General features: G+C 47.3%; 1 protein-coding gene across 3 annotated transcripts in view; it reads left to right on the forward strand.

The window, feature by feature from the left end:
• LOC138550260 (zinc finger protein 268-like) overlaps positions 1-16,242 on the forward strand; it is a 118,530-nt gene that overhangs the window by 16,649 nt on the left and 85,639 nt on the right. The gene's annotated exons all lie outside the window — the stretch shown is intronic.

Below are 16,242 nucleotides of genomic sequence, written 5' to 3' on the forward strand. Positions count from 1 at the left end.
TCAGTACAGGGGGGATGGCAGTGCGTATTTCAATGAGGCTGACAATGTCGTTGTGTATCATGTCCACGATGGTGGTGATGGTGTCCCGGTCCAGACGGTACAGGGTGTGGATCTGCTCAGGGGTTAGGTTGAATGGACTGGCTCTGATGCGAGGGATTGGGGGCTGCCTGCATGGTACCACTGGCTGCACTGGTGGGGCATGCTGGGCCTGTCTCACCCTCCTACTCCTCCTGTGTCTCATCTATGGTGCCTGCTGTTGTTGTTGTTGTTGTTGCTGATGTAGCAATGCAAGCATGTCCTCCATCCCCAGTATTGCTACTACTAGTGGAATCATTTTGATGTGGGAAGGGATGTGGCGTGTGTGTGTGCTCCTTTTGTGCTGGCCCAGACTCCATTGGCTCCACCTGTGCTGATTGTGTGCACCTGTGGCAGTTGGGAACACTGCACATAGCAGTTTACGGGTGCTTTGCGATGCCGGTATTGCCGGCATGCCGGTATCCCCTATTAGCGCCTTCATGATGCCGGTATTTGCATGTCCGCATGACTTGTGATGTCCTCCTGTTAGCGGCATCCCAGTATTGTCTGCCTCAAGGCCCATGTGCCTGTGCCCTTGCCGCTATTAGAGGCACCGTTATTAGCGGTGCCTTTAATACCGGGTTCTTAGGTCGGAATAGCCCGGAGCGGTATGCGATGCCGGTAATCCTTTACCGGCATCGTTTTTCCATTACCTACAACCTCATAATGACCCCCAAAAACATGCAACTGTACTCCTGCTATGTCTTCATCACATGTATGTAACTTTTTGTAACTAAGACTGCCACAAGTAACAGTGCAGCGATGCCTTTGGGCTGCATGTGCGGTATATAAATTCAAAAATAAATAAATACATACAAATATCACATCCACATTATAGCCAATTCTCTAATCTTTTGATGGAAATTTGTTTATACCATCAAAGCTTTCACCCATATCGGACACATATAAATTATATAAAGTAAGTAATGTCACACACCCCTGTTTGAGCCCCATATTGGTTCTAATGGATGATGACCTTTCCTTTCCTTTATTCACACCTATGGTTACAGTTGTCTCCCTATACATTTCTTTGAGGAAGTGCAGAACTATGGAACACATTTCCATTTTTCTAATTTCCCCCAAAATCTTTCTCTATCCACACAATTGAACGCTCTGGAAAAATCTATAAAACAGGTTTGATATATGATATGATTGGTTATTTATAATGTGCTTAATACCCATAGGTTTCTAAGCGCGGACCCTGGAACGAACCAGTGTTGCTCTGTGTCGTCTTACTTCCAAGTTGAACACGTTGCCTCTAAGCTATCCTCCCGAGACTGCATATAATTGTGTTTCTTTCTTTATAGCTTCAGCCACAACATAGTTTAACGTCACCATGTATTCTATCGTGCTGAAGCCTGCTCTAAAGCCTGATTACAAGGGCAAGATAGGCTTATTTGCAGTGCTCCAACTATTAATCATTTGTAAAAGCAAGTAGCAGAACATCTTACAGCTGGAGTCTGCCATGGCTAATAGCCTATAGTTGCTAGGGCGCAATCTTCCCTCTTTCTTTATAAATTGGGATGAATATGGCCTCTCTCCAGCTGTCCGGTATTTTACCACTCCTCCAGATTGCAGTATATAGTTTCATCAAGATTGCTGCCCATTTTTCTGGGTTCCATTTGATAACCATGTTTGCCAATCTTTCAGGCCCTGGAGCCCTAGAGGATTTCAGTTTTTTATAATATCTTTAAAACATCCTCTAACCCAAAGGGAAATACCATATCTTCAGGTTTCATCTTATCTCACTTTTAGATTTGAGCCTCTGTTCCTCAAAGTATAATAAAGAGATGAATTTGGTCCAAGCTTCTACAGAAATTATGTTAACATCAGTGTTTTCTTATTCTATAATAAACTGCCTGTATAGATTACATTATAAGTCCTACAAAGTTTGAATACTATATTCCAGTTGGCATACTGTAAGTTGTTCTTAAATCCCTTCAGCCAGTTCTTGTATTTCATTCGTAACTTAGCAATGCTTTGTCTTCTTTCCAATTAATTCATTCTCGCATCGCTCTTAATGCCTATAATTTTACTTTTTACCCCTTTTTTCTTGGTATCTATCTGGGTTATGTTTCACCTTTGTGTGGATGTACCGTAACAACAGGAAGCATCCACTGCAGGAACAAACAATGAAAATTCAGAAGGGGCAGTAACACCGTCCAGGGAAAAATAGCAACAGAATCCAGTCACTGGGGACATTAACAACACCCCGGGAAAAACAGCAACACAATCCAGGGGCTGGGGACAGCAACAAGACCCAAGGAAAAACAGCAACACAATCCAGTGGCTGGGGAGAACAACACCACCGAGGGGAAAAACTGCAACACAATCCAGGGGCTGGGGACAGCATCAACACCCAGGGAAACACAGCAACACAATCCAGTGGCTGGGGAGAACAACACCACCGAGGGGAAAAACAGCAACACAATCCAGTGGCTGGGGAGAACAACACCACCGAGGGGAAAAACAGCAACACAATCCAGGGGCTGGGGACTGCAACAAGACCCAAAGAAAAACAGCAACACAATCCAGGGGCTGGGGACAGCATCAACACCCAGGGAAACACAGCGACACAATCCAGTGGCTGGCTGGGCACTGCATTAAACCCAGGGAAACACAGCAAAAAATCCAGGGGAACAGCAGCAATACAATCCAGTAGCTGGGGAGATCAACAACACCCAGGGAAAAACATCAGCACAGTCCAGTAGCTGGGGACAGCAACAACACCCAGGGAAAAACTGCAACAACATCTGACGAGGACCTGCTGCTTCAGATCACTTCCCTGTTCCTAGTTCGAATGTCTAAGAGTTACCACCGTTTTTGCTGGTTTCTGCCTGATTCTAGTTACTTGTCTCTTTTTATACTGTGTAGCTGGTGCCTCCCAGGTGGACTGTCAGTGTTTTGTTGCTTTTCATGGTGTGATCTTTACACCTCTTTGGGGCCTCGTCATCTCACTACTTTGGAAAAGTGCTTGAGAGTGACCCTGGCTGTTTGTCACCTTGGCTGTGTCAAAGTATACAGGAGTACAAGTAGGAACATTACAATACATGATGGTAGAAATAGGTTGTAGAGATCTTAGGGCCTCAAAGGTTAAGGGGGTTCCACTACAGAATGGGAGTCCCTATCCCCAAGAGGGGAGTCTCTCCCTGTGAGGTCCTCCCGTATTTTACCACCCCTAGGGGCAATATCGGTTAGTGGGCTACCTCTCTAACACCAGAGGGATGGCCTTCCCTCTGGGGAGAAGTGACATCATCCCATTATTTGTGTCACCCTGCACAATTCATGTAGACAGCCGTGATAGCAGACATCAGGCAGCGCCAATAATAAAGGCCACTGAGATCTGAGGGAACAATAGCAACGTTTAGAGGATGTGTGGCAGTTCCACAAAAGGTCAGGAGAGATGATCACATGAACTCTACTTGGGGGCAGCCGTCTTTCTGACTTTAAAGCTGAGTGACTCCCTATACCCCAAATGCAAATGTGAAGTCTTGCTTTCCTTCTCTGACCTGGCCTCTGCTCACTACTCTTTCTGTGGCTTCCACCCGACACCTTGTCACCACACAAATGGGCGAGTTAAGGGTCTGGCAACAGGATCGCCAGAAAGAATGCTTACTGGAGGGGGTGGGGTCTCAAGCCGATAGGCAATGAGCAGCACTCCCCTCTTGCACCTACTTGGTAGAAGCAGGGGGGATATGCCACAGCTTGCACTAAATTCTGAATACTTTTTTGGGGCACTGGATTCACTTTAGACTTACCAACTCATACCCTCGTCTCGCCATAAGTGTGAGGGTTGAGAGTGGAGAACGTGTACCACATACCTCATTCTTCAGCCTCCTTTTCCTGGTCCAGAATCGGTTGCACCTCAGCATGCAACCAGGGACAGGATGGGGTTGAGGCGCACAGGTGAGATGTGTGGCAAGAGCACAGTGGGTCACAAGCCATGCGCCCAATAAACCAGCAGAACCGCTGCCATCTAGATTGTAATACAATAGAAGAAGATTGAGGCAGCTTTTTCAGCTTGGGATTCTGGCATCCCAACGCTGCACGCCATGCCTCAATTTGCCTTGCCACACCACGCTAGCACCCGCCATCAAGAAGGGCACACGCCAGGCTTCCACAGTAACTACTTCTGCGTTTGCCCCTCTCCTGCAGCATCAAGATGGCCACAAGCTGGGCTTCCACAGCAACTGCTTCTGAACTTGACCTTCTCCATTGCAGCATTAATAATTGAGAACATGAAATGAGGTTTTGTTAATGATAACAGTAAATAGTACAAAATGGGCTCTGCTGCATTGAAGGTAATCTGGTGTACAGAGGGAGGCCAGTATGCCTGGGATCTTCACACCAACTCTCCATAGCGAGAGTCGGCTCCTACAAATGCCACAGCATGGGATTACTGAGGGATGGATGCAGAGACACATACTGTAGGGTTCCAAATCGAGATGGGCTGGGAGCTATTTATCTCCTGCTTGTATCGTACAAGAGGTTAACTTGATATTGACAGCTAATAGGAGCTACTTTTAGCTCCCCACGCCAACTGATGCCGAACAAACACATCTATGTTTAATGTTTGGGACAATTAATAAATGCACATTATTACACATTTATGCAACATTTAAAGCATGAGGGTCATAAATAAGAGCCATTGAAAACTGTGACTGCCAAGTCAGTTGCAAAAGCTTTACTTGGCATATTTACTAGGGTTGGCTTCCCTAAAGAAGTTGTGTCTGATAGAGGCAGCGACTTTATGTCAAAGTATATGCAGGCCACGTGGAAAGAATGTGGTGTCACTTATACGTTTTCCTCCACATTTCATCCACAAACCAATGGTCTGGTTGAAAGGTTTAACAGACCTTGAAAAGTATGATTGGGGCTCTGGAAGAACCCCAAAGAAGAACTTGGGATCTTCTGTTACCATGCTTACTGTTTGCCTACGGAGAAGTACCACAAGAGGGTGTTGGCTTCAGCCCCTTTGAACTTCTGTTTGGTCATCCTGTAAAGGGACCGTTAGCCATAGTCAAGGAGGGATGGGAGATGCCCACTCCCCCCATTACTACCAATGTAGTAGACTATCTGCTAGGGGTCAGGAAAAGGATGATACTCCTGATGGGTCTGGCTAGTGAAAAGTTGAAGGCAGGGCAAGCTCTGGTGAAACATTGATATGACCAGAAGCTTCCTTCATCAATTTCACACCTGGTCAGCAAGTCCTGATCATGAATCATATAAGGCCTAGAGCTTTACAGGACAAATGGTCAGGCCCTTACACAGTGGTGGAGTCACTGGGTGAAGTCAACTATTTAGTGGACCTTGGAAGGGTTGGACAGGCTCCAAAAGTGTTCCATGTAAATAGACTGAAGGCTTTCATCCCAAGAGTTGAAATCGCTGCACTGCTGCTGGCTTCAGATGTTGAGGAAGAGGAGTCAGAACCTCTCCCTGACCTGTTCCAAAGTGGCCCCTCACCTGACTTCTGATCAACAGGCTGAGGTGAAAAGTTTGCTTAGGCAGTTTTCCCCACTGTTTTCACAGTCCCCTGGTTTGACACCTTGGTGCAAACATAACATTGACACAGGAGACAGTGTACCTACCAAAAGTAGGGGATACAGAATGCCAGACAAAGTAAGGTCTTACATTAAGACAGAGGTCAACAAAATGTTGGATCTTGGGGTGATTGAACCCTCCTGTAGTCCTTGGTCCAGCCCAGTGGTTTTGGTTCCAAAGGCAGGTACTTCTGAATTGAGGTTCTGTGTGGATTACAGGGCTCTGGATGCTGTCACCAAGACAGATGCACACCCCTTGCCTAGAACAGATGAGCTGGTGGATACTTTGGGTTCCTCCATGTACCTCAGCACATTTGACCTCACTGCAGGCTATTGGCAAATAGCCCTTGCAGAACATGCCAAGGAAAAGACCGCTTTCTCAACACCAGAGGGTCTTTACCAGTTCAGGGTAATGCCTTTTGGGTTGAAGAATGCACCTGCCACTTTCCAGAGGCTTGTGAATCATGTGTTGAATGGGTTGGATGAATTCTGCCTTGCATATCTCGATGATATAGCAGTTTTCAGTGCCACCTGGGAAGACCATGTGAAACACCTTAGGATTCTGTTACAGGCTCTTCAGAAGACCCACTTGACCATAAAGGCCAGTAAATGCCAGATTGGACAAGGACCAGTGGTCTACCTTGGATATGAAGTAGGTGGAGGGAGGAGACTGGCCTTCCCCCACTACTCAAACCCAAGTGAGAGCCTTTTTGCGACTTTTTGCGATTCACTGGGTACTCACTGGGTACTACAGACATTTCGTGGCAGACTATGGTACCATAGCTGCCACTCTGACTGCTCTCTGCCACTCTGACTGCTCTCACCACTCCAAAGAAACCCAAGAAGGTAACTTGGCCTGAAGAGTGTGGGAAGGCCTTCAATGGCTTAAAAGACTCCTCCCCTGATTACCAAAGACCTTTTATTGTGCGGACAGATGCCTCTGACACTGGGATAGGAGTTGTACTATCACAAGTGTGCCAGGCCCCTGTTCTCTAGGCCCCTGATTACCAAAGACCTTTTATTGTGCAGACAGATGAGAAGGGTAAGGAACACCCTACTGGCTTCATTAGTCTCCAGCTTAAGGAGAGAGAGCTCAGATGGTCCACAGTAGAGAAAGAGTGTTTCTCTGTTGTGTGGGCCCTAAGGAAGCTGAGGCCCTACCTCAATGGGACCCACGTCACTGTGCAAACTGACCATAAGCCCTTAAAGTGGCTAATGAACATGAAGGGAGAGAATCCAAAGTTGCTTAGGTGGTCCATAGGTCTGCAAGGCTTTGACTTCACTATTGAGCATAGGCCAGGTGTCCAACATAGCAATGCTGATGGGTTGTCCAGAATGTTTAACCGACTTGAACAAGAAACTCATCCAGGGGTGGATTCCTTCCCCCTGTCCTTAGTCTGGGAGGAGCGAGTGTTAAGAAAGATTTCATAATTGTATGTAATTCTCTCTCCATGTGAACACCCCCAAACATTTTGCTGCTGTTTAGACACCCTTGACTGACTTTGCCAGAGAAGCACAGCCTTCAGCTGCACTCCTCTGGGCTTTTGCTTACTTTTTATGGGGAAACTGACATGCCCTTAAATAAGTCAGTACTGGGAGACTTTGTTTCCCTTAGTCCTTCTCCCATGTTGCAACTTTTGTGCAACATGTAACAAGTGTGCAATGTAACTTAACATGCTGCACACTTGGGTCTACAGTCATTTTCCAAAGGCCCTAGATACTCTCGTTGGACTTTTTATGAACTGTGCAGATGTATCATGGACAGCACTGATGGCAGCTATCTTTTCGCATTCGTTTTAACCCTGCCATGTTAACCGCGTTAACCGCGTTTTGGACGAATAGGTGGCCTGGCTCCAAAATGGCAATGCCACAAAGTTCTTTGTCCTGTCCTTTGGCCCTCTTGCCCCTTCACCTTCCCCAGGTCGAGTCGACGCGGGTCAGTCCTTATTTGGTCATGCACTTTCCCACGAAAACCACTGCTTTCACAGGCTTCTGCATGCCTTGTGTGTGTGTGCCTCCAGGATGTGGGCTGGAACGTCTGAGTCCAATACACATCCTGGGTGCCAGAGAGTCTGGAGTGCCATGAATGACTGGGACCACCGTGGTCCGTGATTGGTCCACATATGGAGTGTGTGTTTGTGGGCAGATCTCCCATTGGGTCCTCTCCGTTTTGGCACGAAGGGAACTTTGGATAAGAGGAGGCCGAAAACACCACTACCAGGTCGATCTCCAGAGTTCTCACTGAACAAAGGATAGGGTCCAAGTATCCTGCAACTACGAAGCTGAGTCGAGGAACCGCTGGTGACCCGCTGGAAGGTTTGGCACACTGAGCCCGCTGTCGTCCCGTGGGACCCCTCTGCATCTGGTCGTCCTAGAAGGTCTGCGAAGACACTTCGACCCATTGGAATAGTGGGACCAACTAATCTCGGCACCTTCACCAAAACCTGCAAGTAAACATTCTCGGAAGTGTCCCTGGGCCAACCAGTGGGCTGACCAGCTTACGCAGAACTTTTGTTCTGTCTCTGCCGTCGTTTTGAGGAGGCCCTCGAAACTTGGTATACTGCTAGCTCTTTCTCCACGGCACCCTCACACCGAATTTTGGACACTTGGCATTCCCAGGTCTGAAGTGAGATGAGTGCGCCAGGACCGGAGTAAACGCGGTTACCGTGTTTCCTTGCCGCGGCAACGTCTTTTGCAATTACGCTGCAATTGTGACCCTCTTGCTCCTGAAGCCTGCTGCAGTGAAACTGGGTCGATTCATCCATCCGGAGCGGAGAAATTGCCACTGTCCTGTTTCAGAATCATCGCTGAAACTCAGGAACTGAACGCCGCACTGACGTCCTTTTTGTCGCATTTAAACCTGCAACCCGAGTGGACTGAATGGGCAAAGTTTGGGTCCAAGTGCGCGTGGGACCGGTGAGTACTTTCAACACTAACCAGTGGCCCCTGGCACCAAGTGCCCGTTTTATGCACAAGTTGCCCCTGGGTGTCCCTCTCCTTTCCACTGCTAGTGACTCCATCCCACACTCTGGAACTGCCTCTGCCTTCAAGAGGAGGTCCTCCCTGAATAGTGGGAACTTGTTCTTCATCTCCTCTTCCCGAGCTGCTAGAGACCCCTGAAGAGACCCTATATTGCCCATTGGAACAACCGCATGCACTTGCATTGCATGTACTATTGAGCACAAGCCTCCTCTCTTCTTAGGGCTTGGACTGCCTCTTAGTTAGGTGTGTTGTCGTTGTCGATGTCGAAGGGGCCTAAAGACTATCTGCACTGCCTGTTTCCTTCCCATTTAGGTTGTCGACATATTTTGTGCATTTAACCCCTTTAGACCCCGATGGTCTTGTATATACATTGTATTGATAGTATTGTGTTGGTTTACTTAGTGTTACTGTGATTCTTCTGCTATGGTCTATGTTACAAAGGCCTTCTAATAAATGTGTCTATATTTTTAATATAACACCTGTCTGGAGTAATTTGTAAGTGTCCTTGCTGTGTGTGCTCATTGAGGTCCTTCAGTCACCCTCACCCCTCCTGAGACCTAGGGGGTAATTCCGAGTGAGGCGGTAAGGGGTTAACGGCGCTGGTAATGGTGCCAGAGCCGTCAACCCCTTATCGCCTCATTATGAGTCTGCTGGCGGGAACAAGCTAAGGGTGCCTGGTTTTACCAGGTGCCCTTAGCGGGTCCCGCGAGCAGACCAGAGTGCTAACAACGGGCCTGTTATTAACGGGCCCGTTGTTAGCACCCTCCCCATTCCCATTGAGCCCTATGGGGGCTCGAATGGGAATGGGGTATGGTTCCTCGAATGAGGAATTACCGGGCCCTCCAAGGTCGGAATGGCCCTGTAATTCCTCATTCGAGGAACCCGAACCCGGTATACGGTAAGGGGTAGCCATGCCACTAATAGCGCCATGGCTACCTCCTACCTTGTAATTACCCCCCATAGTCTTGACCGCCTGCCATAGCTACCCTGATTGGGCTGGCTTGTCCAGAGGTTACCCTGTTCCAAGAAACTAGGATGGCCTTCTGAACCTCTGCCCTCCCAGGTCAGAGTTCAGAAATCTATCTTACCAATAATCATACATGGCGGGAAGGTCCTCTAGGTGTGTCCACGCCACCTTCATCGTAGATTTAGATGTCAGATATTGTGCAGACAAGTGATTGTAGAACGGAATAAAAGCTACGTGGGAAGGAGACAGTGCTGTGTCTGGTGGCAGCATTGTTTATTAATCAGATTTGATTCTGAACATTGGGACTGATACTGGTCTGATATTGTATTGTTTAGGTAAGCTACTTTGGGGACTGTGGGTTTTGGCCTTTGACCCAATTAGCGTGCAGAGGACCTTGCTGTAAGGGAGCTCCCCTTTTTATTTTTTATTTTTTATTTTTTTTGCTTTCTTTCTTTTTTCTCTCAGCTCACTATAGAGGTGCAAGAGCGTCTCTGGAGGCATATACCATACGTGTGACACTTATTTTGACAATCATATTGCTATGAAGAAACATACATCCTACAACCTTCGAAGTATGTCGTCAGCTGCAGCAAATCATGAACCAGAATGGGAGGGACCATACAACCATGACCCAGCCTCCCCTTTAGTGGACCGATCCATATTCAAATCTCTTCCAATAGAAAAAGGCTGCTTTTAAGGCAAAGAGAGCATCTTTCCTACAGCCAACAGGTGCCTGGTTCTGATCTAACTTTTCCCCCAATAGTAAATACCAAAGATGTTGGAGTATCAACACCTAATGCCTTCCTGCTAAATAACTGCCTGACACCCAGGCGGGATTATACTCTGACGGCAACATCAATAACATTATACTATCTTAAATTACTTTCCAGTTGAAGGCAGGACCAATCACAAGGCCTCACAATTGAGGTGGAGTAAATCATGTTTGGAATCTTTTAACAGTGTATTATCTAAATCCACCCAGCCCCCGAGTTAAGCAATGTTCATGGTGCTTTGGATTTGGATCTAGTGGAAGAGGTGATAACATCAATATTCCTCCCAATTTTGAGGCCTCCTTTGAGCTTAATGCAATTTCGTAGCTACTGGAGGTGTCAAGAGAAGCAGATGTCTCTCGGCATAGGAATTCATCGCAGCAACCTAATTCCAATCAGGATGAAACTAGGGTGGGGGAGTTGCCAGACCAGGCCCTAAGTTCTGCCTCAGTGATTGCACAAAATTGTGTCCTAAGTTTCTTGGTTAAGGTTTTCGAAAACTTAAAAACCGAAGTTCATCTGCATTCAAGTTCCCTGTTAGAGATCAATAAAGACCTAGAATTAAATGACATTGCCTATGTGGCTTTGCACTCCGCTGTAAATGATTTTGCTAAAGAAACTCTAGCGGAAATTCACCTATCGTCATCAAAGCAAGGAACAAAACTGGACCAACTGGCAGTGCAGTGGGAAGCCATGAAAATAGAAATTGCCTCTCTGAGTGCAAAGCTTTCGGAAGCAACCCCCATGGGAATCGTTGCAGTTGTTTTCAGATTCCTTTATGTGAGCTTGGAACTAGGGGCTTGGACGACACGCTGTTATCTGCATCCACCATGGAAGAATTTATTAGACTGGCCCAATTGGTGGACTCAGAGGTTGCAGCTCAAGGATCGCTAGAGCTTCCAGATGTGAATTTGGACTTGGTACCTGAAACCCTGAACGACCAACAAGAGAGAAACCCAAGGAAGAAGACGAATGGGAAGTCAAAAAAGAAACAGAGAGACCAAGAACTCTCTAGGTCGGCAAATGTGGCCGATCCAACAGCGGCTACCCAAGAAAACTCCAAGGGCAGCTCTAGGTCTAAGAAGTCTAACTCGACAGGGAGCACTAATTGCTTCATTCGTAATCTTCTTGGATCCCAGAGACCCACTGTGGTAAGAATAAAAAGAAGGGGCCAACGGGCAATGGGAGGAAGGCCCTTTCAACAACCAAAAAATGGTGGATCTGTTCCAAGCTTGATTAAAAGTAAAATCCAACATTGAAAGGTACGGTGGGGAGCCAAACCAAACCAGTTAATTAGATCTTAAAGATTGCCCCCATTTTTGAAAGGGAATAAAACCGTAACCATTAAACCCCGCTAAATATTGCCCCGATTTTTATTTTATTTTTTCAAATTTCAGTTTTCTTAGTTTTCAAAAGGTAGAAGTTTGGTAATCATTTACAAGCAGTTTCCACCAACAAGACAGATAAAAATTATTACAAAAAGAGCAACCGTGTATAGAACATATAAAGTCTTTTCAGAAAACATAAATTTCCAATAGCAACGTCCAAACCAATTGCCTACACCCCACCCCCATGCCCCCTATTCCCATATCGCCGACTGACGGGCTAGAAGAAACCAGATGTTACATTAGAACCATTTTCATATACATAACATAGGACACATGAGCACAAAATGACCTGTGAATTCGACATAGCAGACAACGTGAACCATCGCATAGATTGTCCATGAGTGTAGTAACGCTTTGCACACATTCTGTTTGTGACATATTTAGCACGAAATTCAGACCATGCGTTCTCAACTGTGGTGCGATCCCCATGTAGGGCCGCAGTCAGATTGTCCATTCTGTATATGTTCAGTGCAACACCCAACCACTCAGTTTTGCTAGGGAGCTTGGGCCTTCTTATGGCCATGGTGAGACAGGCTCTTGCGGCCATAAGAAGGCCTTGTATCATTTTGGGTGCTTTCAAGGTTGTGTCATCCGTTTCAACCAGGCCAAACAGAATCAACAGTGGTTGTTTCTTCCATACATCCTCATCTAATTCCTTGATCCATCTGAGAACCTCTGACCAGTAAGCTTGGACCACCTCACATCCCCACCACATATGCCAATAGTCTGCTCACTTCCCACCACCCCTCCAGCAGTGTGGGCTTACCCCTTGATACATTTTAGCCAGCCGGATCGGATCATACTGCCATCTATACATCAACTTGATGGCATGCAATTTGTATTGGCAGGATATAGATGATTTCGCCGTTCGTCTACAAATTTGTAGCCATAAGTTTTGTGAGATCTGCCTGCCCATATCTGATTCCCATCTGTTCTTGAGTGTGAGGGATGGTGTAATATCGACCTCAATCAGCGCTAAGTACATTGCACTAATTAAACCTGTAGAGGTCGTACAGGTGTCGAGAATTCTCTCGAACGGGGTGAGGTTCCTTTGTAGCTGATCTTTCCATATCGCCCTTGTCATCATCCCCTTGAGTCTAAGGTAGAGGAAGACCGATAGCGGGCCTATGCCAAGTGCCTCCTGAAGCTCCTGAATAGTAATGAAGGTGCCATTCCTCCAGAGTTGACCAGCCCTCTCCAATCCCGCGTCATACCAGGTCTCAAAGCTCCCTGGGTCCGGGATTGCATCCCGGATCCCTGGCAACCAGAGGTGTCCTAACGGGGAGGGCCATGTTGTAACTCCCACCATTCTCTTGCCTGGCTTCCATATTGCCCATATTGTTCCAATGATGGGGTGATTTTTGACACTATTGCGTAGCTGGGGACCCGGAACCCATAGCCATTCACCCAGAATGAAAGGGCGGAGATGGTAATTGTCCAAGGCTATCCATTGCGGTTCTGACTGCTGCCTGACACGCGGAACAAGTACATGCAGCTGGGCTGCCATATAATATGTTTCTATGTCCGGGAGGCCGACCCCTGCATTGTCTTTTCGAAGCTGGAGCAAAGATCTGCTGGAGCAAAGATCTGGGGACGCTTGGCTTTTGATTTTGCCACAGGAAGGTTAAAAGGGAATTTTGATGGGGAGCATTTGGAACAAGTAGAGTATTTTGGGAAGAATCACCATTTTTATCGCATTTAAACGGCCCAGCCAGGAGATGGTGAGTCTGGACCATCTTTGGATATCGTTTTGAAAGACAAGTGATAGAGGTGGGAAGTTAGCCTCGTATAGGGAATCCAAGTTGCGTGTAACATTGATGCCTAGGTATCGGAGTGTGGAGAGGCTGACCTTTACTCCTAGAGGGGCAAAGTGTTCCGTCTCAGAGTCTCTACTTTTATCAATTGGGAGGAAGATAGACTTTCCAGTATTGATTTTCAGGCCGGCCAGTTCGCCATATTCTTCGATTATATTGATCGCAGCTGGGACAGAATTTAGGGGATCAGTTAGATGTAGTAAAATGTCGTCAGCGTAGAGGCCTAGTTTATACTCACGATCACCCACTATGATTCCCTTAACTTTTCCATCATTCCTTAACCTCTGAGCCAGCGGCTCAAGGGACAGTGCAAATAGTATTGCTGACAGTGGGCAGCCTTGCCTTGTTCCCCTTTCCAAGGGAAACCAGTGTGAGTAGCCTCCGTTCACTGCCACTGATGTTGTAGGGGATGTGTACAGTGCTTTGATGGCACGGCGGAGCTTCGGCCCGAGCCCGTTCCAGACCAAAACCCTTTCTAAGAAGTCCCATGATACCCTATCAAAGGCCTTCTCGGCATCCAATGACAGAAGAGACGTATCCCCTCCCATTCCCTGTGCTTCATGAATTAAGTGAAGTGTTTTCCTCATGGTATCCGCAACCTGTCTCCCAATAACGAAGCCAACTTGATCGGAGTGTATTAGCCGAGGTAAGTGCAGTTCAAGCCGGGCCGCAATGACTCTAGCATATACCTCCGCATCAATGTTGAGAAGAGAGACACGGCGATAGGAGCTACAATATTTGGGGTCTCTACCCTCCTTTAGAATGACAGCGAGCAGGGCCTGAGAGAAGGATGGGGGGGCTTGGCCTGTGTCAAAGATGTGATTGAACAAGGATGCAAGGAAGGGGGCAATGAATGCGGAGAATGTCTTATAAAAACCAGGCGTGAAACCATCATCCCCAGGGGCCTTTCCCGTCTTCAGGCGTTTTATGGCTTCCGTAACTTCCTCTTCTGTGACTGGTGTGTCTAAGGATTCGGCCTCCATGGATGTGAGCGTGGGGATCTGCACTTCTTTGAGGTATGTGTCAATCCTTTCAGGAGGAGGAGGGGGTCACATGTATATAAGTCTTCGTAAAAGAAGGCAAATGCTTCTTGTATTCCTTCGGGGGATGTTACTATCGTGTCTGTGAGGGTGCCGTCAGTCCTCTCAATGAGATCGACCCATCTCTCTGCCTTCTGTGTACGTAGACGAGCCGCCAGGAGGGCGTCTGCCTTGTCGCCTTTTTCATAATATTTTTGTTTGAGGTATTGTAGGGTCTGAGCTGTTTTGCCCACGATAAGTATTTTCAGCTCCTCTCTGAGCTGTTTAGCTTCGGCAAGATACTTGGGTCTCTCACATGGGGAGGACTGTGCCAACTTTTGGGCTGTAGAGAGCTTCTCCCTAATGTTCTTTTCTATCAGGGCACGTTCTCTTTTTTTTCGTGCCCCTTCCCTAATGAGCACACCCCTCCAAGTGGCCTTGGCTGCTTCCCATATGGACGTCTTCCCGATCTCACCCGTGTCATTTGTGGAAAAGAATTGTTCGATCTCAGTTTCAAGAGTTTCTTTGAAAACCGAGTCTGCCCATAAGGAGTCATTACATCTCCATTTAGTATTCCGAGGGGCCAGGACGTTCCAGCATATATCCACCGTAACCATGTCGTGATCCGACCATGCCGTGGAGTGTATATTCGCGGCGCGAAGTATTCGCAGGAGGCCATCGGAGAGGAAAATGTAGTCAATACGTGTGAACGTGTCATGAGGTTGGGAGTGAAAAGTGAAGCCCCTATCCGCTGGGTGCAAATGGCGCCAACTGTCAGTGAGGCCATAAAGGTCCAGGGTTAATTTGATTTCAGCTTCATCTCGGGAGGTGGGTGGGTCGTGTGCATCGGATCTAGTCTGTCTATCCACAGAGCTGTCCATCCATCTATTAAAATCTCCACGTAGAGCTATGTGTCCCTTGGCCATGCTAAAAACCTTCTCAGTGATTTTATGGAGGAACCTATTCTGCCCTTGGTTAGGTGCGTAGAGCGTGGCGAGGGTGACAATTGTGCCTCGAATGTTTCCCACAACCACGAGAGCCCTTCCTTCCTTGTCTGACCAAGTCTCAAGAGTCGACATCCGAAGGCCTCTGCGAATTAGAATCCCCACTCCCGCCTTTTTTGAGATACCAGAGCTCCAGTAGGAAGGGCCTTCCTCATGTCATGGAATCACCCTCTCCTCCCCCCTTTGGTATCGTGTCTTCTGCAGAAAAAGAATATCTACGCTTGACCTCTTGAATTCTCTGGCCACCATGGATCGTTTCGTGGGGGAGTTTAATCCGTGCACATTAAGTGTGCATATTTGTAGTGTGTCATTAGAGAATATAGGTGCCATCTTGAGCGTTGTGTGAGTGCTTAAGCGATCATGTCGTGTGCATCATGGTCCGTGTTGTGTTCGATAATGCAATGTATGGTTCATTTCACGTGAGTCTGGTCTCCGCGAGTCCTGAAGAGGCCAGGGAATGACCCTTCCAATTCGTGCTTTGACCCTTCATGGTCTCATTTTGTGTTCTTCCCCCCCAGGGCCGTCCTCTCATGGATCATATGTCTTCTTCCAAGCCCACCCTTTCTTCCCTCCCCCCCCAACATTCAGCGTCCGACCCGTCCAGGTTGACATCACCCAGTCGGCCTCGGACCACCAATGGAAACCGCTAAACAAGCGGTCCTATCCAAATGTAAACATATTTA

Source organism: Ambystoma mexicanum, chromosome 1q, assembly GCF_040938575.1.
Source record: "Ambystoma mexicanum isolate Mex_15411 chromosome 1q, UKY_AmexF1_1, whole genome shotgun sequence".
NCBI lineage: Eukaryota > Metazoa > Chordata > Amphibia > Caudata > Ambystomatidae > Ambystoma > Ambystoma mexicanum.